General features: G+C 37.3%; 1 long non-coding RNA gene across 1 annotated transcript in view; it reads left to right on the top strand.

The window, feature by feature from the left end:
* Positions 1–23,273, top strand: part of LOC116630464 — a 44,812-nt gene that overhangs the window by 6,114 nt on the left and 15,425 nt on the right. Inside the window, exons 2-3 of the long non-coding RNA XR_004298975.1 lie at positions 14,001–14,139; positions 16,399–16,575. This is a non-coding gene — a long non-coding RNA (uncharacterized LOC116630464). The remainder of the gene's footprint in view (positions 1–14,000; positions 14,140–16,398; positions 16,576–23,273) is intronic.

The raw sequence follows: 23,273 nt of genomic DNA, 5'->3' as shown, positions 1-23,273 counted from the left end.
CTATTGCAGTAAGGTAGAGATACTGAACTCAGTTTAGGGGAAACAACAGAGGAGAGAGTTATCAAGCACTGGGGTAAGCTAGTGGGAAAGTACTGGAAAGCATTATGGGGAAGGTTGGTCAATGTGATTAGGCCATCTGTGTTTGCTAATTGGTGCTTATTCTAGACTGATAAATAATTTAAATTCTGAACACCTAGTGCAATATCTTGCACAGAGAAGACCACTCAATGCATTTTCTCATGGCAAATGTTAATTGAGCGTACTCTAGTCCCACCGTATCCTAAGCATTAAGATAAGACAGTTTCTGTCCTTCAGCTGTTGACAGTAAAGTGGGGAAAAGGAGCAAATAAATTGATTTTCATTAATGCAGCATGCTGTAAGAGGGCATAGAGGAACACATGTCTCCCTGATTGTAATATCTACAGAGACTATAGCTTATTGTGGTTAGTGCCATTCAGTCATCCAAAATACAGTTGTTAATCACCTACTATGTGTCGGACATACTCGTAGGTGCTGGGATTTAGCAGTGAACAATACAGGCAAGATTTCATAGAGTTTACATTATTCTGAGTGGGACAGACAATAAACAACCAAATATGTAATACAATGTCAGAATAATGGTAAATGCAACAAAGAAATTAAAAAGTCTGGAAAGAAGGGGCGCCTGGGTGGCTCAGTCGGTTAGGCGTCCAACTCTTGATTTCAGCTCAGGTCATGATCTCAGGGTCATGAGATCGAAACCTGCATTGGGCTCGTGCTGGTAGTGGAGCCTGTTTAAGATTCTCTCCCTTTCCCTTTGCCCCTCCTCCTGCTCCCATTCTCTCTCTCTAAAAATAAATATATCTTTTTTAAAAAGTTTGGAAAGAAGAAAGAGAGTAACAGGAAAGTCCTATTTAGATACGGTGTTTAGGGAAGGCTTTTCAAAGGAGCAAGTTTTAAGCAGATTTTAGAAGTAAGGAAGCAAGTCATGCTAGTATGTGAAGAAGAGCATTTCAAGCTGAGATAACAGCAAATGCAAAGGTCCTGGGACAGTAGCATATTTGGCATGTGTCAAAACATCAGGAGGGCAATGTAACTGGAACAGAGGGAGGAATAAGAAGACTAGAAGGAAATGAACTAGGAAAGTTGGCCAATGGTGAAATCATATAAAATCTTGTAAAAACCGTAATAAGGACTCTGGATTTTATTCTAAACATGCCAGAATGCCAATGGAATATTTTGAGCAAGAAATCAATCTGATACAGTTTTATTGGATTTGTTCTGGACTTGGGGGTAGGGCTGGTGCATTAGATAGGGAAAGATTTCTGGCAAAAGACGAGTCTGAGTTTCCTTTGGCAAGACACATAAGAGTTAGCTAGGTAAATAAATTCAACTGGGTTTCAAGGAGTAGGGAATGGAGTAGAAAATTGTGGCAGGCAGAGGGAACAGCATGTGAAAGTCTGGGGACAGGAATGATAATAGTACCTTAACTGGGCTACTTAACCAGAAGATAGTACTAGAGGCATGGTGCTAAAGGCCTATGAGCTTTCAAAGGATGGCAAAAATGTTTGAGACCTAAAAAAATCTATTGGGTTTTTTTTTTTTTTTTGGTTCTGAAATAGAAAAAAGGGAAATTTGTAAATTAAATCAACCATGAATTAATTATAGCAAAACATAGTTAAAACATAGAATGTAGACTCTACAAAAGTAGGAACTTATCTATTTTGGTGACTGAAGAATTTCAGAACCTAAAATAAAAACTAGCCTATAGTAGCCACCTAATAAGTATTGAATGAATGAATGAATTTAATTCAGTTTTATAAAACGTGGTATTATGTCAACCAGTCAGCTACAACTCTGCTCAAATCTTAGTTTTTTGTAAGCTATTCTTCTTGTGGAATGTAGGTCTAATATGTCTGATAAGATGTAGATTTCCAAAAGGAACTATTTTCAGGGCCTGTGAGTATCTTTAAAAGAGTCTGTGTCCTGGAAACCAGCACGTAGTTAGAGTGTATTGCATGAGCTGGTGGAATAGTAAGAAACCAATCCAGAGGCATCAGCAGGAGCCAGGCTGTGGAGGGTTTTGTAGTGCCATAATGAGAAGCATCAAATTCATCCTGGAGGGAATAGGGAGCCATTAAAAAAATATTAGGAATGGAAGCCAGAGTCCCATGTTAAAACGGACACTCTGGTTTTCCCTCTGACAATGGATTTGATTGAGATAAGACTGGAGTAATTGACTGGTGACAAGGTAAGAAGGTGGTTGTCTCAATCTGAGGGTAAAATGAAGATAGATTAATCTATAAGGTCATGCCCCTGGGAATAATGAGAAAGGAACGGACTTCAGTCTATTAAGGAGATAATATTAGTAGGAATTGGTAACTAATTAGTTGTAGAAGTAGAAAGAGGGAAGCATTATGAATGATTCTCAGGTTTGTAGCTGAGGTATTAGATGGATGGTAGTGCCTCTCCCAGAGAAGAGGAGTAGTGGAGGAAATGTGTATTGAATTAACTAATTGTTTGATTAATGGAGAGAAGTTTCTAGTCCTTCTCCAAAATTTACCATCAATTAGACCTTAGGTAAATTACTCACATATCATTTCCGTCATCCGTAAAAAAAGGCAGTTCTATCTAGTCAGCCTGCCTCACAGCGTTGGTTTGAAAAACAAATGTAATAATTATTTTCTAATTTTGAAAATATTTAACACTTTATATATACAAAATATTACATAAGATATAAAGCACATTTTAAAAAGGGACCTTCTTGAACTCACCATAAACATATTTTTAGAAGAATATTACAAAATACTGTTAAATTAGTGTGCTTCTCTCCATCTTATCCTCAGCAATAATCACTTTCATGCATTTTATGTTTAACATTTTGTTACTTAAAAAATAGTTTTCTTGGGGCGCCTGGGTGGCTCAATTGGTTAAGCGACTGCCTTCGGATCAGGTCATGATCCTGGAGTCCCTGGATCGAGTCCCGCATCGGGCTCCCTGCTTGGCGGGGAGTCTGCTTCTCCCTCTGACCCTCCTCCCTCTCATGCTCTCTGTCTCTCATCCTCTCTCTCGCAAATAAATACAAAATCTTAAAAAAAAAAATTATTAAAAAAAATAGTTTTCTTTATATATGCATATACCCCCCCAAACAAGGTATCACAAAGTTTTTCTTGTTTTTGAGCTTTATGCAAGTGGTATCATCTAGTCTGATGCCCCTTGCTTTAATTCATTCAATTTATGTTTTCATTATAATTATAGAAAAATTGTGTATAAAAGCAAAAAAAAAAAAAAAAAAACTAGACACAACCCAGATGTCTAGCCACAAAATGATAAAATTGTGATATAGTCTCCCAATGGAATATTATATAACAGGAAAAATTATAGCTAAATATAGTAATAGAGAATATGTATTATTACTTACTTAAAAAAAATTGCAGCCGCCTGGATGGCTCAGTCGGTTAAGCGTCTGCCTTCAGCTCAGGTCATGATCCCAGGTTCCTGGGATTGAGTCCCACATCAGGCTCCCAGCTTGGTGGGTAGACTGCTTCTCCCCCTTCTTCCCGCTTGTGCTCTCTCTTGCTAGCTCTGTCTCTCTCAAACAAATAAATAAAATATTTTAAAAAATAATAAAAAAGAAAAATTTCAAGAAAGTATGCAAATAAAATAATGCTTTTATGAATTTTATGTAATTAAAAATAAATAAGTTTCTGAGGAAAGTCTATCCTATTAAAAGAACACAGGATAAGAATTTAGCAATTAAAAACGAAGAAGGAGATTCTTCATTGATAAGAGTCCTAGATGCTTTCCTTTTGAGCTTTTCTTTTTGCCTTTATGTTCTACTTGGAGTTGCTCAGCTATCAACACCACTAGCTGCCAGGCATGCCTGCTTTCCTGAACTCTAAGGCCTAAGCATGTATTAAGAAATATTTTTGTATATAGCAGGGTTTATGAACTAGCCAATCTGTTTATTTTGTCCCACTCAAAGGTCAATTTTATTAAAATTAAAACAGTACCTGACTCAAATCATGGGAGACTTAGTGTTTTATTTCAGTAAAGAAGGCTGCTCTATTTATCTGAGGTTTTTTTAAAAACATCAAGAATTTTCATATGCCCTAAATTAGATTCAGACCTGTAGAACTTATTTTTTTAAGCTCTATAAATTGATCTAAGTGTTGTAGTGCTAGATAATAATTCCCATGGAATCAAGTTATTAAAAATATAAATGTCTATGGCTAGGAATTATTCTATTTGATTTACATCTTTCCTTCCTGTATCCTCAGTATTTAAGGAGTACAAGAGTGTTTCCTAAAACGTGCCAGTCCAAGTCAACAGAGTTTTGCTTCAACCCGTATACATTATAAAAAGGTAAAGTTGTAATTTTTGGTGAGAAGACAAAGGAAGAAGTCTTGTTTATGCTTCCTCTTTTTTTTTAAGATTTTATTTATTAGAGAGAGAGAGAGAGAGCGCGCACAACGGGCAGCAGCAGCAGAGGGAGAGGGAGAAGCATCGAGCAGGGAGCCCGATGCAGGGCTCAATCCCAGGACCCTGAGATCACGACCTGAGCCGAAGGCAGACACTTAACCGACTGAGCCATCCAGGCGCCCCAATTTACTAGATTTTTAAATGTATTGTAATATTTTAAGACACTGAAATAGCTGCTGAAAATTCGTATTTGAATAAAATTCTGTGTTTGTAGTGTTAGACAACATTATGGTGTCATCAGAATGCTATGTACTCAAATTTCAAATTCAATTTTTGGGCCCTGTTAAAATAATCACAAGAATAATCTCTGATAGTTTATGACTGAAGGGCACAAATGATAGACTAAGCTAATTAAATTAGTGATTTTTTTTTTTTACCCAATGAAATAGATTAATACAGGCTATTCCTTTGATTAATGGAGACCAAAATATTTTACTGTTTCTCAAGAACGAAATTTCAATCTGAAGCATCCCGTTACCCTAACCCTTCCTTTAATTTGCCAATTAACTGCATCAGTCATTCTTTTATTTATTTTTTCAACAATGTTTTGGGTGTGTGATGAGCAATACATCAGGCTCAGGAAAAATAGAAATAATTAAGAGTGGTCTTTTTTTTTTTTTAAGATTTTATTTATTTATTTGACACAGAGAGAGAGAGATATCAAGAGCAGAAACACAAGCAGGGGGAGTGGGAGAGGGAGAAGCAGGCTTCCCGCCAAGCAGGGAGCTGGATGTGGGGCTCGATCCCAGGACCCTGGGACCATGACCTGAGCCAAAGGTAGACACTTAACGACTGAGCCACCCAGGCGCCCCAAGAGTGGTCCTTATGTTGGAAGAGGTCATAACTGCATAGGGGAAAAAAAAAAAGTATACCTACTTAATGAAGGCAAAAAGACTTTGCAGATTAATTTTCAGAGTAACTAGCCAAGTTCAAAATATCTTCTTTGGGTTGGGCGGCTAGCCTAACTCTCTACACTGATATTTGAAATGGCTTCATTTCATATAGGTGTTTAGTAAAGGCAATGTAGGGTAAGGTTTGAGAGCATGGAACCTGGAGCCAGACATGTGGGTGTGGATCCCTGGTCTAATCCTTATGAACAGTGCGACCTTGATCTTATTACTTAATCTCATTGGGTCTCAATTTCTTCATCTGCAAAATGTAGGTAATAAGAGTACCTCACCTCACAAGCTGCAGGTTTTCACAGCAAAGCACTTAGAAAAGTGCCTGACACAATATAAATTATAGAGGTATTAACTATACCAGAATAAGCAAAATATTTGTTTAAATAAACTATGATAATTGTAATTATGTGATACATGATAATTATATATATTATATAGATATCTATATGCATAGAAATGGAGATGACATAGATAATATAGATGACAAACGAAGCAGTGTCCTAGTACTAGTAAACTGAAAGTTATGTCTTAGACAAGGAGCATACTACTTGTATTGAGATAGAAGCATAAAAAAAATCTACTAAATTACTAATTCCTACTGAAAACCAGTTTACTTATTGTGATGAGCACTGGGTGTTGTATGTAAGTGCTGAATCACTAAATTCTACACCTGAAACTAATATTACACTGTATGTTAACTTGAATTTAAATAAAAACTTGAAAAAAAAGAAAAGAACACCAGTTAAAAAGATACAAAATTTTCAAATGAAGACATATTTAAAACATTTGCTACTATGTACAAAAAAGCCTTAGCATTGGTGAAATAATTCTCAAATTATCTTAATGGAGAGAAATATGAGGCAAGCATTTGTATGTTTCCTATGTTCCTGGCACTTACAGATATAAATACATGTAAAGGAGGTAAGTCAGACTCCTATCCCTCCAATCTCTGTCTAGCAAGGCTGGGCCAGTTATCATAATGGTTCTGTTCATTCAGCTAATATGTATTGACCACCCAATTATATAAGAGCCACTGTACTGAATGCTCTGTAATAACATACTGCATGCATATGATATTTTAAAGTGCTTCCAACATTCACAAGTCGTATCATGTTTTAAGTTATGAGGTACAGTAGGCAACACTGGTGTCCTACAAATGTGGAAACTGAGGCCCAGCAAGGTTAATTGTACTCCCCAAAGTCACAGCAGTCGTAGTGAATCAGGCTACAGAAGCAGTAATAGTAATAATAAAAAGGAGAGAGGGAAGAAATAGCCCATCAAAACGTTCTGCTTCATAAAAGTCTTGATTTGAAAGCAGTGTTAAATGGCTTGGTCATACGTGGAATACAGACCAAACACACTTTATCATTAAGGGTTAAGTTTCTTTTGATTAATACAGACCAAGTTCCCATAATAATACTGTTTTTAAATATATTCTTAAGTTCTACTTTTCTCTCTTCTTGCTTAAACTTAATTGAAAAAACAAGCTTCAAAAAAAGGCTCCCTACGAATAAATAGGGTATGTAATGAGCAACCATTATACATGATTTCTTCACTCATGTGGAACTCCTATAACCCACTAATGAGTTCACCACTTGTGAGGTACTAAGGCCTTTTGTTTCAACTAGGTTAATCATATTTTATGACCAACCATTATGTCTCTTCTATTCATGTATACTACTATTTCATCGCTAGGTACAGTATTCATACTTTATGGTCCAATTTATTATTTGGCTGCATCTGAAAACCAAGTCTATATGAATATTTTATTTGATATGCAAAATACACTAAAGTTACTGTTACCTTTATAAACATATAATAAATCGTATAAAAAGGCATATTTTAGAAAAATAAGAAAATTGAATAGGAAGTTTTTGAGCTGTCCCATCCTCAGTGTCAACACACTAAGCATGCAGAAATTTATTTGGCTCAGTATTGATGGTAATAATGTCTACTATTTATTGGGTGCCTTCTCTGCACCTTACTCTTTATGTATATATATATTCATTATTTCACCTAACTGAATCTTTAAATTGGACATATTACAATAGTTATCTTCATTTCACAGCCGAGGAAAGTGCCATTCAGCAAGGGTAAGTAACTTTTCCATGTCACAGAATGGCAAATTTGAGCTTTTATTCCATCCTGAACACATTGTCTCCTACATCATAGCTCTTCCTTACTCCCACTCCTTCCACCCTCTCAGACCAACAAGTTGATGTTCTGTCTTAATTTCTACTCCATCATCACTGCAACTCATTTATTTAGTTGTTCATTCAACATACATTTATTGAATACCTACTACAAGCCAGGCATGGTTTTAGGAACTCGGGGCACAAAGGTAACAAGACAAAGTCTCTGCTCTCAAGTACTTAGAGACTCAGGGCAAAGGCAGGCAATAGGACATAAATAAACAAGATAATTTCAGAAAGTGATAAGTGCTGGGAAGATAAACAGAGAGAAGAGATAGAGAATGCAGAAAGGGGGGCTGGTGAAAGTGGAGAGTGTCTATTTTAAATTGGAAGACCTTTCTGAGGAGGTGACATCTGAGCTGGGCCATGAATTATGTGAAAAGACAGCAGGTGATCTGGGGCTGGGCGTTCCCAGCAGAGGGAACACCAAGTGCAAAGGCCTAAGGCCATAACAAGGTTAGCCTGTTCAAGAAATAGCTAGAATACCAATGTGGCTGAAATTTAGTGAGCTGAGAAGAAAGTAGTAGTATGAGATGGGGCTGAAGAAATAAACAAATGCCCGATGCTGTAGAGCCTTATAGGTCCTGGTGAAGAGTTTGGATTTATTTTAAGTGCTGTGGGAGAACACTGGAGTGTGTGGAAATGTCCCAGTCTTATCACAGCCAGTTAAGCTCTGTTTACCTCTAGCCGCTCTCTGTTATCTTATTGTGGTGAAGCAGCTGCCTCAACTATCATTCGCCCTCTTAGAACCTCTTCTGTTTCCTATGGGTTCACCTGACGAATTTCACCTTTGGATACTGCTGCCAGAGCCACATTAACTGATAACACACTTGGGATGCCTCGGAACTGCCCAGAGCCTGTTCTACCATTCACTAAAATTATCTTTACTTTCTCTGACTCACTGCTGATAATCCTGGCTAGATGTTAGAGAAACATCAAGGGGGTGAAGGTGGAGATAATTGTGGGAATTCGCGGTGCCTGGATAGTCAAAATGTGACTTGTATATGCCACCCTGGGTGAGACAAATTGAAAAACAAAGGAGTGCCCGGAACGCTGGGCCTCCTTTGAAGTTTCTTGGCTGAAAGCAGCCAGATTCTTACTGCGGCTCAAGGTTCTCATCTAGGGAGTAAATGTTTAAATTTTGAAGAAAAACAGGCACCTGTGGTGGTCACGTACTTCATGAACTCCTTGCCTCCTTGTTTTGCGCTTGCGCTTGGTGTATCGCTACGACCCCAATAAAAGTGGAGACAAAGCTTGGCTCGAGGCCTTTCGCCATTAGAGCGTCTGGTCCCCAGGTCTCTCCTTTCTCCTACTAAGGTGTCTGGAGTAATCTTTTCATTCGTTGTCTCAGGGTTTGCTGGCCAAACCCGACAGATAATTAAATTTGAAGCGTGGCAATCTGACACCACTTTACCAAACTAAGAAAAGTTCACTTTTTTTTAAGAGAGACAGCGAGTGGGGGAGGGGCAGAGGGAAAAGGGAGAGAGACTTTTTTTTTAAAGATATTATTTATTTAATTGACAGAGAGAGACACAGAGAGAGAGGGAACACAAGCAGGGGGAGTGGGAGAGGGAGAAGCAGGCTTCCGGCGGAGCAGGGAACCCGATGCAGGGCTCCATCCCAGGACCCTGGGATCATGACCTGAGCTGAAGTCAGCGCTTAACGACTGAGCCACCCAGGTGCCCCAGGGAGAGAGAATCTTAAGCAGACTCCCGCTGAGTGCAGGGCTGGATCCCATGACCCATGAGGATCATAACCTGAACTGAAATCACGACTCAGACGCTTAACCGATTGAGTCACTCAGGCGTCCCAGAAATGTTCACGTTTTTGAAAGAAATATTAACCCAAATGAGTTTTTAATCTGTAGACTGTCATGACTTTAAGAAAGTGCCTTGGGAATCACCACATATACAGATGTTCCCAGGATTAGTCCTTCTAAATTCTGCTTTTCAAAGTTCCTTGACTTTCTTACCTCTGATCAGTACTTTAAAAGCTCCAGAGTTTTTCTTACACTTACTCTCTTGACGGTGGTATTGGGGGGAAGGGAACCAATGGGAAGAAGAGGATGAGTCAGAGGCAAATGTTTTATTTTTTTTTTTTTAAGATTTTATTTATTTATTTGAGAGGGAGTGAGTGACTGAGAGAGAGCACAAGCCAGGGAGGGGAGGGAGATGTGGAGGGAGAGGGAGAAGCAGATTCCCTGCCAAGCAGGGAACCGGGGATGCAGGCCTCCATCTCAGGACCCCAGGATCATGACCTAAGCCAAAGGCAGTTGCTTAACTGACTGAGCCACCCAGGCACCCAAGAGGCAAATATTTTAATTAAAAATTAGTTTTAACCTAAGGATTTGTATTGTAGGTATATGCACACATAAATTTAAGTATACAAACCATTTCTAGAGAGAATGAATTCTAGTATATAGTAAAAAGCTTTGATATTAAAGTTTGCTTCCCAAGTTTGTTAATAAAAAAGATTCCAAATCATTTCTGTGGACTTTAAAAGTAGTTATAATCATTTCTCTAGTATATTGCCCATAATTCAATCAAACTGATTAAGGGAAAGGAGCTAGGGAAAGCAATTATTTTATTACACACATTTGAATGGAGTGGCCTAGTAATTAGAGTTTATGTAAAGATTATCCTTTAGAAATTTTCATACATGTAAGATCTCAGAAATTTTATTTCTCCTATACCTAACATTAGCAGGTGCCTTTAGTGACACTGGAAATCAAGAAAGAGAAAGACATAAGACCCAAGAGAAATAGATCCTGCCCCAGAAAACAGTGAAATGAGGCTCTAGGAGAACTGCTAGACAACAAACCTGGAAAGCAGGTAGTCTTGACTGCGGCAGGAAAACTGGAAGAAATTTTGGGGGAAAATGTCATTTGATAGAATTTTTGATATGACAGTGTTTGAAAAAAACATATACATCAGAGATAAATAGTGTAAGAAAAGGGAAATGTGGCATGCCTGGGTGGCTCAGTTGGTTAAGCATCTGTCTTCAGCTCGGGTCATGATATCAGGGTTCTGGGATGGAGCCCCACATTGGGCTCCCTGCTCAGGGGTGAGTCTACTCCCTCTCCCTCTGTGATCTCTCTCGCTTTTGCTCTCCCTCAAATAAATAAATAAAATTAAAAAAAAAAAGGAAATGCAAGAAGTAACACCATGAAAACCAAAAAGTAAAACAATAAATGAAATCAAACTAGAAGACTAGGCTCCATAGTGTACACTATTTGCAGACTAAATTACATAAATATTCTTCATGGATTTCTCTAAAACAGCTACATGGTTATCTAAGAATGGGTGAGGGAAGGTGTTAGGATCATACATCATTAAATCTCTCATCTGTCTTCTCAGGAATTGAATAGATGTCTCAAAGAGATAAATCAAGAATGGTCTGTGTATTAATAGAGATGAAGTATACTATCACCACTGTTAGAAACAGTCCAAAGAGTTAAAAGTGATTCTAACTTTCAATGTTATGATCACTGGATTCCTGTCTCCCACTATATCTTCTGAAGTCTATGACTTGAGTCTGTCCTGCTATGTATCTTTATGGCATTTCTGATGTCCATCCCATTTGAGGAACTTTAAAGAATCACTGAGCTACAGTCTTATTACCATCTTGTCTCATTCATTCAAGAAATACATTGAATGCCTGCTATATATATGTGTGTGTGTGTGTATAGTACATACATAGTATATATAAATACACTAGGTACTATGGTAGGTACTAAACTATGAGGCAGTAAACTTACTACTGAGAGATTGATTGCATTTCTTTAATTAATTTTGCCTTACTTAGATATAGAAGAAAACAACCAGAAACGTGGTATGTGGTATGTAGGGAGCAAGTTCAAAGGTGTCTTTTCTTTTTATTTTGAACTTGACCGATGTGTATATCTTTTAACAAAATAAGCAAACCAAAAGAAGCAGAGACAAGCAAATAAAAATCTTATATTTCCTACTTCTTTCCTATGAAAGCATTATTAGAAAGTTTGTGGCCTAGGGACCACAGTTTTAGTTACTTGTTCTATGATAATCTTTATCTATTTCTGTCAGTTACTCTGCTCAGTCATTACATACATTGGGCATAAGAAGAAATTTATTAAGAGTGAATTGTTAGAAAACAGTCCTGCTGATATTTCCAAATGCACTTTGGATCATATCAGCCATCTGTTTAAAAATGTCCAAAATTTCTATTTTGTCCACAAGATAAAATCTAAGTGGTTCCTCCTCTATATCTTACCCTCCCCTTTCCTTCTATTTCTTTCCCTCCCTTTCCTAAACTAGTCAGTGACAAAGCCATCTGGTAGGCAGAGTAAGCCAGGTATAGGGATTGCTCAGTGTGAAGAGTCAAAGCCCAAGCAGAGTAAGTAAAACATCCATGCAGAAGTGGGGGCAATCTGGTATTGAGTGTCTGATAAGGGTGAGGAGGTCTATCTCAAGGTAGCAAGGTCCAAGTAGAGTCAGGAGAGCATCCACATAGAAGAAGGTGCAATATAAGTTTTAAAAGATTAGTTATATACAGGAGGATTTATCAAACAAGTAAAAGATATTAAAGAAAATGGGAGTCAGTTTTCCCAGTGTGAGAGGGGAGTTACAAATACAGAAAGAGAGGCAACTAGAATGAATCCAGTGGCATTGTATAATTGGAAGTATGTGATCTCGTTATGTAGTGATATATTACAAATCACCTCCAAATGCAGTGGTTTGAAACACAATGATAATTTTGTTATTTCTCATGATTTCTGTGCATCAGGACCTTGAAAAAGTCACACTGGGACAGTTTATCTCTGGGGGCTCAGATGAAAAGACTTGAAAGCTGGGGATTTCTTGGTAACTGGGAGCTAGAATCACCCAAAGGCTCACTCACATGTCTAGAGTTCCGTGCTGTATTACCTGGGGTCTCTACTGGGCTCTTGATAGAACATACACCTGTCCTTTCTTTGTGGCTCTCTGCTTTTTCACAGGATGATGACTGGGTTCCAAAAGGACCAGAAAGAAGCTGTATAATCTTTTAAGACCTAGATTGGAAGTCCCTTAGTCGCATTTCTGCCATACTGACAAGTATTATTCAGCTTAGGATGCCATAACAAAATACCAAAGACTGGGTGGCTTTAAAAACAGAAGTTTAGTTTATTTTCTGACAGCTTTAGATGCTGGGAGATCAGGATCAGGGTTCCAGCATGGTTGGGTTCTGACGAGATAGCTGCCTTCTCTCTCTCTGGTGTCCCCTTATATAAGGGTACTAATTCTATGTTGAGGGCCTCACCTTCATGACCTTATTTAAACCTAACTAACTCCCAAAGACCCCATTCCAAATACCATAACACTGAGGGGTTAGGGCTTCAACATATGAATTTGAGGGGACACAATAAAGTGCATAGCACCCTGATTCAAGATAGGGGATAGGCATAGATCTAATTTCCAAATGAGAGGAGCATTAACATGCTACATAAAAAAAATCATGTAGTTCATGTGTGATGGGAGACCTTGTTATGGCCATCTTGGAAAATGCAATCTGCCACCTTATATGTGCATGTATGCACATGCATATACATATATATGTGCATACATGTATGTGTGTATGCATATTCCCTAACTTTGTCCAATGAGAGGGCCCAAGAGCAGTAACTGTGCCCTACTCCAACAGCATTGAGTACATCCAGATCTTGACTTCTAAATATCACTCTTCATTATAGAGAACTGGGAATCCTTGGGGAAATGGCTGACTCAAGAGCTAAGAACAAGATGAGTTTAGAACCAGTTGTGATAGAAACAAAGAATGATGAGGGGTACCAAAAGGATACAGGGGTCAACTTAAAGGCCAGCTCCACTGGCCAACTCTGGAACTATTTGAATATCAAAACAAATAATGAAAGTAACTGATTATATAAACCATTGAATTAAATAAATAAAACCTTTAGTGAGGAATGGGATATATACATAGTTTCAAATTACCTCCTCATGCAAATATTAATTATTTACAAAAGTTAGAAAAGGCATTTCACGGGTGCCTGGGTGGCTCAGTCGGTTAAAAGCCTGCCTTCAGCTCAGGTCATGATCCTAGGATCCTGGGATTGAGCCCTGCATCAGGCTCCCTGCTCAGTGGGGAGTCTGCTTCTCCCTCTACCCCTACCCCCTGCCCTGGCTTGTGCTCTCTATCTCTCTCTCAAATAAATAAATAAAATCTTAAAAAAAAAAAAGAAGAAAAGGCATTTCACAGTGAGGAAATCTGACATAGACCATTTTAACTGAGTGATCAAAGTGATCATCATTAAAGGGACAAATTGAAATTACATGCCTGATAGGATGCAATGAGAAAGCTCCTCTTCTATGATATTCCTGCAGAAGATGCATAACTTGAATCAAATTGTGAGGATGCATCAGACACTCAAATTGAGGAACAGTTAACAAAATAACTGGCCTGTAATCTTTTATAGTGTCAAAGTCAAGACTGAAGAACCATTTCCAAATGAAGAACATCAAAAAGACTAGATGGCCTGAACTGGACGTGTTCGCTGTAAAGAGCATTATCAAGACCATGGAAAAACCTGAATGGAGTTTGAAACTTACATGACCGTAATGTATCAATGTTGATTTTTTAATTTTGAGGTTGTATTATGGTTATATTGGAAAATATTTTTATTTGTAGGAGACACAGTAAAGAATTCACGAGGGATGTCACATCAGCAATGTACTCTCAAGGGGTTCAGGAAAAAATGTGTTGTTGTATACTTGTGATTTTTTTTGTAAGTGGGAGATTGTTCCAAATTATATTTTTTAAAAAATAACACAAGGCTTAGTACACATTCAAATTGCTTATATATCTTGTGTATCTAATCCACAAACCTTCCAATTTTGTATATTACCTTATATCTTACCACTTCCATGGAATAACCCCATGCTTCAGTCCCAGAGCTGGTCAAGCCTTCTCTCATCCTTTTACAGGAATACTGATACCTCTTTCCCTTCTCCTAGAAAATCTTTCCTTATTCTCTATGACCCATTGAAATGGTCTTTCCTGTGGAAACTTTTCAACTCTCCTGAACACCATTACTTAGGCCCTCTATTCCCATCAGCTTTATACATTATTCTGTGGGTATTGTCTGTAATAAGGTACTTGTCACGAAGGAAAGACCTGTAATACATTCATCTTCCCATTCCTGGGACTTGTCACAATCCCTAGAACATAGGAGCAGCTCAATGCATTGTGTTGAATGAATGAACACTAAATTAATGGATAAAGTGTTGGAACTGTTTGTTAATATTGTGTTTCAAAAGGAGTGCTGTTGTAACTCTTAATCCTATATATCCCATAAACTTATGGACATATGATCTCTTGGGGAGCTTGTAGTGGTCCTATTATACATGTACTTCATGATATGTCCCTTCAAATCATTTTTTTTTTTTTTTGGAGTAGAATGAAAATAGAGGGAAAGAGAGAGAGAACACGGAGCAAGGGAGAAAGGAAAGAAGAAAGGGAGAGAGAGTAGAAGGGAGGGGAATAATTTTGAGTTTGGGAAATCCAGTGAATTGGTAAGACTTATCATCTCTAATATCTGGTCAGCACAGCTGCTTGGGCACAGCAGACCACACACTTACTTTAGGGTAGACAAACCTGCATGTGACCGCCAACTCTGCCACTTTTCAGTTATTTCATCTTGGGCAAGTTAGTTAACTTCAATGATTCTCAGATACTTCATCTTTTAAATGAAAATAATACTACGAACTCCATAGGTTCATTGTGATGATGAGAGGGAATATTTTAAATAAAGAGCTTAGCATTATGCTTGGAATATTATAAGTTCTTAGAAGGCAGTAGCTCTTATTTTTAATATACCTAAGATTTTGATGCTCTGTACTCTCTAACTGATAAACTATCACCTTGTTGTACTTTATCAATAAGTTAATTCGCTAGAATAAATACTTGAAAGTATGAAGCAGCAAAATCCTACTTCTGAAAAATCTAATAGTTTTATTTTTTTATCTATAAAAGTGTCATGTTTATGATTACAGGTTTTACTTTCAATTTGGTTATGTTCCAAGTAAGATGTATTTCCAAGTTAGTTGTGTATGAGAATAGACAATTGGACATTTTGCACATGTAAAGCATCTTCTTTGGTTTTGACAAGATGAGAGGTATATTGTGCTTAGTTCTTAGGATCATTTTCTTACTTTCCAGACAAAAGGTTTTTTGTTGCAAATCTGTCAGTCTTAAGTCTCATGGGATATGCTCCCTTCAACCCACCTCTCTCTTGTTTTTTGAGTAAATAATTATAGTGTTTTCCTCCTAATGCATACATTGCTCTAAATCAAAGCTCTCTACAAGAAAAATTTACATAGAAATGAATCACATAGTAAGTATTAATGGTGTTTTGAAATAATAAACAGCAGCTATAAAGGCTTTTAGGCAAGTCAAACTAAAAAAAATAAAATAAAGTAGAGGTTACCAAGTTCAGGCTGATGTTATTTTTCACATCACTTCTCTTAGAATTCGAAAATCCATAACAATAAAATCTCCCAAACTGGAGGCAACAAAAGATTTCAAATAGTAAGCCCAAGATATCACACTTCTAGCTTTAAGGTCACGGAAAGTGAGAAACCTAAGCATAGAGACCCATTCAGAGTCTGTATTTACCTGTAACCACCACTATTATATGTGAATTTCTATGGTGTTGATGTCCACATTCCTCGCATGAATTGCTGAAGGTTTTCTGCACACCACCTCCTTCAGTATTTACTCTAAACAAGTCAGCAACCACTATTCACTCTTTTGAGTTTGAAGAACTTTCTTTTTATGTGCTTTGAAAAGTGTTGTGTAATATTGGAAATTTCCAGGGTGTTGCTTGTGTTCAAGGACAGATTTAAACAATGAGGAGACATCAAGCTTGGAAGAGTGTCTGAAAACAAAGACAACCTACCACCTATATCCTGTATGAGTAAGAAAACGTTGTTTGGAAAATGCTGTGAGTTGATGTATCATGGAACACACGTACACGAGTGTAATTTTTACTGGTAAGTCCCTCTTTTCATGCTCTACAGCTGTATTGCTGGGTCTTTAACAGTGCTCAAGAGCTACACTTTGCACTGTGGATTTCAGAGGCCTCCTAACAAGCCACCCATATTTTGGAAGCAGTGAGCAGGAGGATTAATGAGTTGCTTAGCCCCCCCGCCCCTTTGAATGAGTATTTATTGATTCTGACAGAGGCATAGGGAAGTGAATGATAAGAGAGTAGAGTTGCATACCTCACCTGGCTCTCTGCCTTAATTTGTTTGTGAAAATGAATTAAGACTGATGGCAAATAAGATTGTGCAGGAAAGATAGGACACAGAAAACTATAATGGTCACAGAAAGGGAGAGCAGCGACTAAAAAAATCCAGTTTTTAGCCAGGTGCTATTTTTATAATCTAGGATTTTAGGCACACATAAGCTATTTTAATATCATGCGTATGAATACATTCACAAAGTTATATGCAGTTTACAGCCTTAAAAACAAGGTTTTCCTAACTTGCAGCACTGTAAGCTCGATTTCACGTACCTGAGTCTGAAAAAAAAATCAGATTGTGTTTTTAGTCACGTACATCATCACCAATAAAAGAGATTTCTGGTGCTCGACCACAATGGCACCTTTGTTAAAGATGCATGAAGTCAATGGAGTAGACCTTATTTCTCTACAGCTGTGGAGGCCCTGGAGGTCTGGCAGTGATAAACATTTGTCTGTCACTTAATGAGGCATAAATGACTCAGAAGAGAAGATATAATTAATGTGTGGGGGCCCGGGGGTTGATTGTTTGCTTTTTTGTTTGGTTTGGTTTGGTTTTTGTTAAGGCATGCTGTTGGCCAGATCAAAATTAAGGTTAAGAACGCAATGCTCTTGGTATCCTCTTATTCCATTTGGTCTTTAGCGTCTCTTGTTTTGATGGGGTAAAAATTAGAGTGAAGACTACAATCAGCTGGGCCTCCATGTGGCTCTACTCTTGTATTAGTTTCCTAGGGCAGGTGTAACAAAGTACTACAAACTGGGTGGCTTAAAATAACCAAAATGTATTGTCTCCTGGTTCTAGAGGCTAAGAGCCTGAAACAGGGTGCTGTCAGGGCTATTCTTTCTCTGAGATCTGTGGGGAAGAATCCTTCCTTGCCTCTTCTAGCAGCTGCTGTTTGTCCGCAGTCCTTGGTATTCCTCAGCATGTAGACACATCACTCCAATCTATGCCTCTGCTGTCACATCGCCATCTTTTACCTGAGTGTCTCTGCCTCTGGATTCCCCTCTTTTTAAAAGGACACCAGTCATAATTGTATTAAGAGCCCATTCTACTCCAGTATGAGTTCGTCTTAACTAATTACCTCTGCAAAGACCCTTCTAAATAAGGTCATATTCTGATGTACTGAAGGTTAGAACTTCAGTATATGTTTTTGAAGGACACAATTTAACATATACAATTCTCAGCTGTTTTTTTCCCTAAACCTACTTATGTTTTGGATGATATGTTTACATGGAAGAGGGTGAGAAGCACATCCCAGTAAGAAACAAAATTTTTTGGAGTATTTAGTGTTATGTTTGAATTTCACTGACTCTCTTACCTTCTCAGTCTAATTACTACATTCTTCTCACTTTGTTAGATTTTAAAAATTATAAAATGTTTGAAGAACAGAATTTCCTAGTTTATGATTTGCTGATGAAATTTTTTAAATAAGTTGAAATTAATCTCTTTTATTGACTAACTGCTAATGACTCAGCAAAGTTTCCATAAACCCCTAAATCTATCTGTCTCTGATCCCGATTCTCTTCAGATAGGCTCCTAACTCTGGTTATAAACCATATGCCTACTATGTGCCCGGGCTCTGGGCAGGACACTTTTCATACAACTCTCCCTAAATCCCATTATGCTGGAATTATTCTATCCATTTTACATATAAATGAACAGAGTGATTATAGTTATGTGGGTCAGTCACTTCTTATAAAGTGTTAAATGCAGAAAACCCACCCTTCTGAATTCTCCCATAGCCATATAACTGGCTTGACTAATTTTCCTCACTGACTTGACTGGTTGTTAGGCATTATGTACAGACTGTTTTGTTGCTATTTTAATTTGGCCTGTGCTTATTATAGTGGGGGGAAAAAAAGCACCCTGAATTTACGTCATGAAAGATTTCTTTTCTCCACTAATCTTTTTGAAGACCGATCAATTTTTTTCTGCTTTCCTTTAAATTAAAAGGGATATAATTTTACTTTAGTTAATTGTAGACCACAGACTCAGCATTTGTAGCCATTATCAGTATGACAGTGCATGTATTTACCTGGTATAACCAATATTGAATTCAATGCAATCACAAATTTTTTACTTTAGCCTTAATATGGCAACTGATATTTTTAAGACAATATCCCCAGTCCTTGTCAACTTATAGGAATGTGAGGAAATAACTGACTTTTTTCCAATGGTAAGATTAGGTTTTATCCACTGAAATATCCTTTCTTGACTCCCCATTCTAATCATCTCCATGTGTAATTTATCACTACATAGCAGCAAGAGAAGCTTCTGTTAGTCCCTACCTGAATATTACACATTAAATGAGACTCTGACTCCCCATCCTGGTTCGTAAGTCACATCCGGCTCTGAACTCAGTTCTTTTGTGCTACTGCTCATTACACTCTGCACACCAACCATCACCCTAGCTAGCTTGGGGTTAGTTTCTCAGCAATAGCTGGTTCTTTCCTTCCCAGGATCCTCCATTCACACTCTTCCCTCTGCTTTTCCAGGGCTGTCCCTTCTATTTATTCAGGCCTCAGTTCATATTTGGAACATTTCTTCATGGCTGCCTGCCTTGCTTACTCTATTAGATTCCCCCGTGTCGTTCTCCTTCATGTCACCTTCTGCTTTGTTTATTTCCTTAGGAGCACTTAACACCCTTCATAATTTGTTTACCTTTTATTGCTAGGTCTCCCTGTAGACAGTTAAGCTCTGTGAATGCTGAGAATATGTCTGTTTTGTTGACCACAATACACCCAGTTTCTGTCTCATTGCCTGGCCCATATTAGGTGTTCATTAAATATTTATGGAAAAAATGAATAGGCATTTAATACTTGGTTTCCCTGTGAAGTCTTGGTACATTTTTATTATGTTTGGTTTTGGCAGTCTGCTTACTACTATATGGAGGAAATCAAAGAAATATCAAGGTGTGGAATATTCTGCTTTTATTTTTGCTTTTTGTTATGTGTTTGAGTGACGAAGTTAAGATTTTAGGAATTTTATAGCTAATTGAAAGCTCTTTGTTTATTTTTTTAAAGATTTTATTTATTTATTTGACAGAGAGAGACACAGTGAGAGAGGGAACACAAGCAGGGGGAGTGGGAGAGGGAGAAGCAGGCTTCCCGCGGAGCAGGGAGCCCGATGCGGGGCTGGATCCCAGGACCCTGGGATCATGACCTGAGCCGAAGGCAGACGCTTAACGACTGAGCCACCCAGGTGCCCCTTGAAAGCTCTTTTAAAGACAATATTTTAGGGTGCCTGGGTGATTCAGTTGGTTAGGCATCTGACTCCTGATTTCAGCTCAGGTCATGATCTCAGGGTCATGAGATTGAGCCCCGCATCAGGGGGCATGGAGCCTGCTTCAGATTCTTTCTCTCCCTCTCCCTCTGCTCTTCCCCCACGCATGCACACATGCACTCTCTCTCAAAAAAATAATAATAATACTGTGTTTGACCATAATATACCTCCATCACTATGTTCTAAGAGTAACAAAAGTCATCATTCTCCTGTTTGTGCCTCACATTTTACATAGGTTAATTGGGAACATAAAAGACAAAGATAGGGGCACCTGGGTGACTTAGTCTGTTAAGCATCGAACTCGTGATTTAGACTCAGGTCATTATCTCAGGGTCATGCGATCAAGCCCCACTTTGGGCTCCACACTCAGCATAGAGTCTGGTTGTGATTCTCCCTCTCCCTCTGCCCCTCCCCTTGCTTGTGCTTGCTCCCTCTCTCTCTCTCAAAATAAATAAATAAAATCTTTAAAAAAAAAAAATGAAGATAAACTTAATACTGAATTCCAAAGCACAAATTTAAAAAAATGTAACTTTCTATCCCTTCTGAAAAACAATATAAGAGATCATGAAAAATGTTTAGCTATAAAAACTATTCATACCTCTCATAGGTTTCTGGGGAATTATAATGTTGATATAAGTACTACAAATAATGACTCAATTATATATATGAAATGGTTGAATTGATGGCTACTCTCTTTATTACCATCAGAGTGTTAAAACTGCATTTGTTTAAACCATTAATGTGATACATTGTTCTTTTAAAAAATTCCCCATGCTAATTGTTGGCTATTTTTCATATCTCTTCAGGACCCAGCCCATAATGATATATTAAATAAGCACTCCATACATATTAAACAAATGAGTAGGCATTAAATATATGCCATTAAATTGAGATTGAAGTATACGTATCCATATTGTGAACTTTCCTAAACATTACCTTCACCCTGTAGTATAATGTCCAGGAGCAGGGGTTTGGGGGCATGTTTATCAACTTTGCCACTTAGTGCCACTCAACTATCTTTTCCTATAGTGTTACTTATCTCACTGGGAGTTCCTGAGACACTGTGTGCAGTGCTGCATACATCTTAAGCAGCCAGTTAGCTGGTTATTGAAACTAATTATCAGGCAGGCTGTAAAACAGATAGCCATTTGTGATCTCTTCTAGCTCCTTAATCAAATAACTTCAAATGCCTTTTTAAAGGCCCTATCTGGACAGAGTTTTCTAGAAACTCTAGGTAATATGCATAAGGTAAATTTGTTCAATAATAGCTAAAATATTAAAATATATGCTTGCTTTATTCTACATACTACAAAATTTCCAATGGCAATTAGAAAATAATAACAAGTCTCATTGGGAGTTACTGATAAATGTTATGCTTTGGCATTAGCTAACTACATTCTAATATGCAGTAGGTATCTTTTGCCCAATTACAGTGTACTTTTCTTTAATTTTACCTGTAGGGGTCACTGGTGTCACAGGGCAATCTTCCTCTCTGTTTAGGTTTTGATGGGTAATTACCTGCTGACAGGTAATGTATTATAGGAATAAGGTAATATATTCTTACGATTTACTATTCAGTAAGGAATTCATTAACATAAAGATTATGACCTAGAATATACCCTTGGGAAACTTTCATGTTGATATGCTTTTATTTGGAAGGTGAGTCACTATGTTTGCTAGTGGAAAATAGTTGACAGAAACTTCATTTTTACCTTACTTCTTACTGGATATAACTATGGGGTTCAGTCAAATGACAATGAACCAAGAAAAAAAGTGAGTCATTCATTTAAAATTTATTAAATGGATATATCCTTGAATATCATAAGAGGTATGATTGTCATAAGAAAAATGCATTATGTAAACCTAGTTAATGAAACTAACTTTACGCATTTTATTAGGTATGTTAGTAAATTCTAAATAGTAGCCTTCATTCCATTCAGGTTGTTAATATAATAGAGACTATAAGAGATGCTTTGCATGAATTATTTAGTTAAGATGGTGACAATAAACCTTAGCATTTGATAATCTAATGCAAATTCAATTTTTGTATTCATATAACTAATTCTTTTATATATGGCATTTGCCTAAGTATCAAATAATTAATCTTTAAATAACAAGTTTTTTTTAATTGGTGAAAATAGCCCAATTAGACTTATTGTTGATCTGATTCTTCTCTTTGAACAAATGTGAAGATACGGAGTTTAGAGACAAATTGGACTAAACCCAATTCATTTCCTTTTCTAGAACAAAAATGATGTCAGCCAGGGAGACACCTTAAATGTAGAAAATCTCCGTGCAACTCCTGACTGGGGAGAGTGTATCATCCACAGGCAATAATACCTCTGCTATGTTGGTCAGAGAACAGTACAGGGAATTCATTGCTGCTGTGTTTGTTTTTTTGTGGGGAATAAACTAATGTGACCAAAAGAATAAAGGAAGTTTGGTAATTTTTCACTAAGGTTTATATTGGCAATAAAATCAATTCAGAGAGTTTATTTTTAAGAAACTGATTTTTTTTTAATTCAAAGCCAAAAGTGGCAATGACACACCATCCCAAATCCATAAAATAGTTATGTAACTCCTCTATGATTGTTAGAACTGGATCCATCAGGTTCTTGCAAAATTAAAATAGGATTTTAAAAGTTAATTTTTAATTCCTTGGAAATTTCTTCATAACCTTTCCCTATTTCACAATGAAAGACAAACACCATCTTGAAGTTGAAATGCAAGTGAATTCTGAAAAAAAAAAAAATGTATTTGTACTAGAACGGCAAATGTTTGACAGAAATTGGAAAGTGGCTCTTAAAGAAACTCTCAGCAGGAGAGCCATAATTAGTTTTAAGATTTACTTCTAGTGGTTTCTCAGATCAACAGGACTTTGTTTACTGTAGCATCTTGAGGTATCTAGGGGACATTCAGTCTTCAAATATCAAGGGATCTGTGTTTTACTGTAGTCAAAGAGCAATGTGAAAATATATGTGAAAGTCACAACAAAAGTTCCAAGTAGAAGTCATTTAACTTGAGGTCAGCTCTCTTTACATGGAATATATATTTAGACTTTTCAATCTTAAAAATAATCATTGTATAACTGTCCCATACTGTATGGATTTGTATATATTTATTTTGAGAAAAAAAATCCTCTTCCACTCTTTTGTGTGGTATATATT

The sequence above is a fragment of the Phoca vitulina genome, unplaced genomic scaffold, assembly GCF_004348235.1.
Source record: "Phoca vitulina isolate PV1807 unplaced genomic scaffold, GSC_HSeal_1.0 scaffold4, whole genome shotgun sequence".
NCBI classification, from domain to species: domain Eukaryota; kingdom Metazoa; phylum Chordata; class Mammalia; order Carnivora; family Phocidae; genus Phoca; species Phoca vitulina.
The sequence above is the reverse complement of the archived record's forward strand: the minus strand, read 5'-3'. Positions and strand labels throughout refer to the sequence as shown.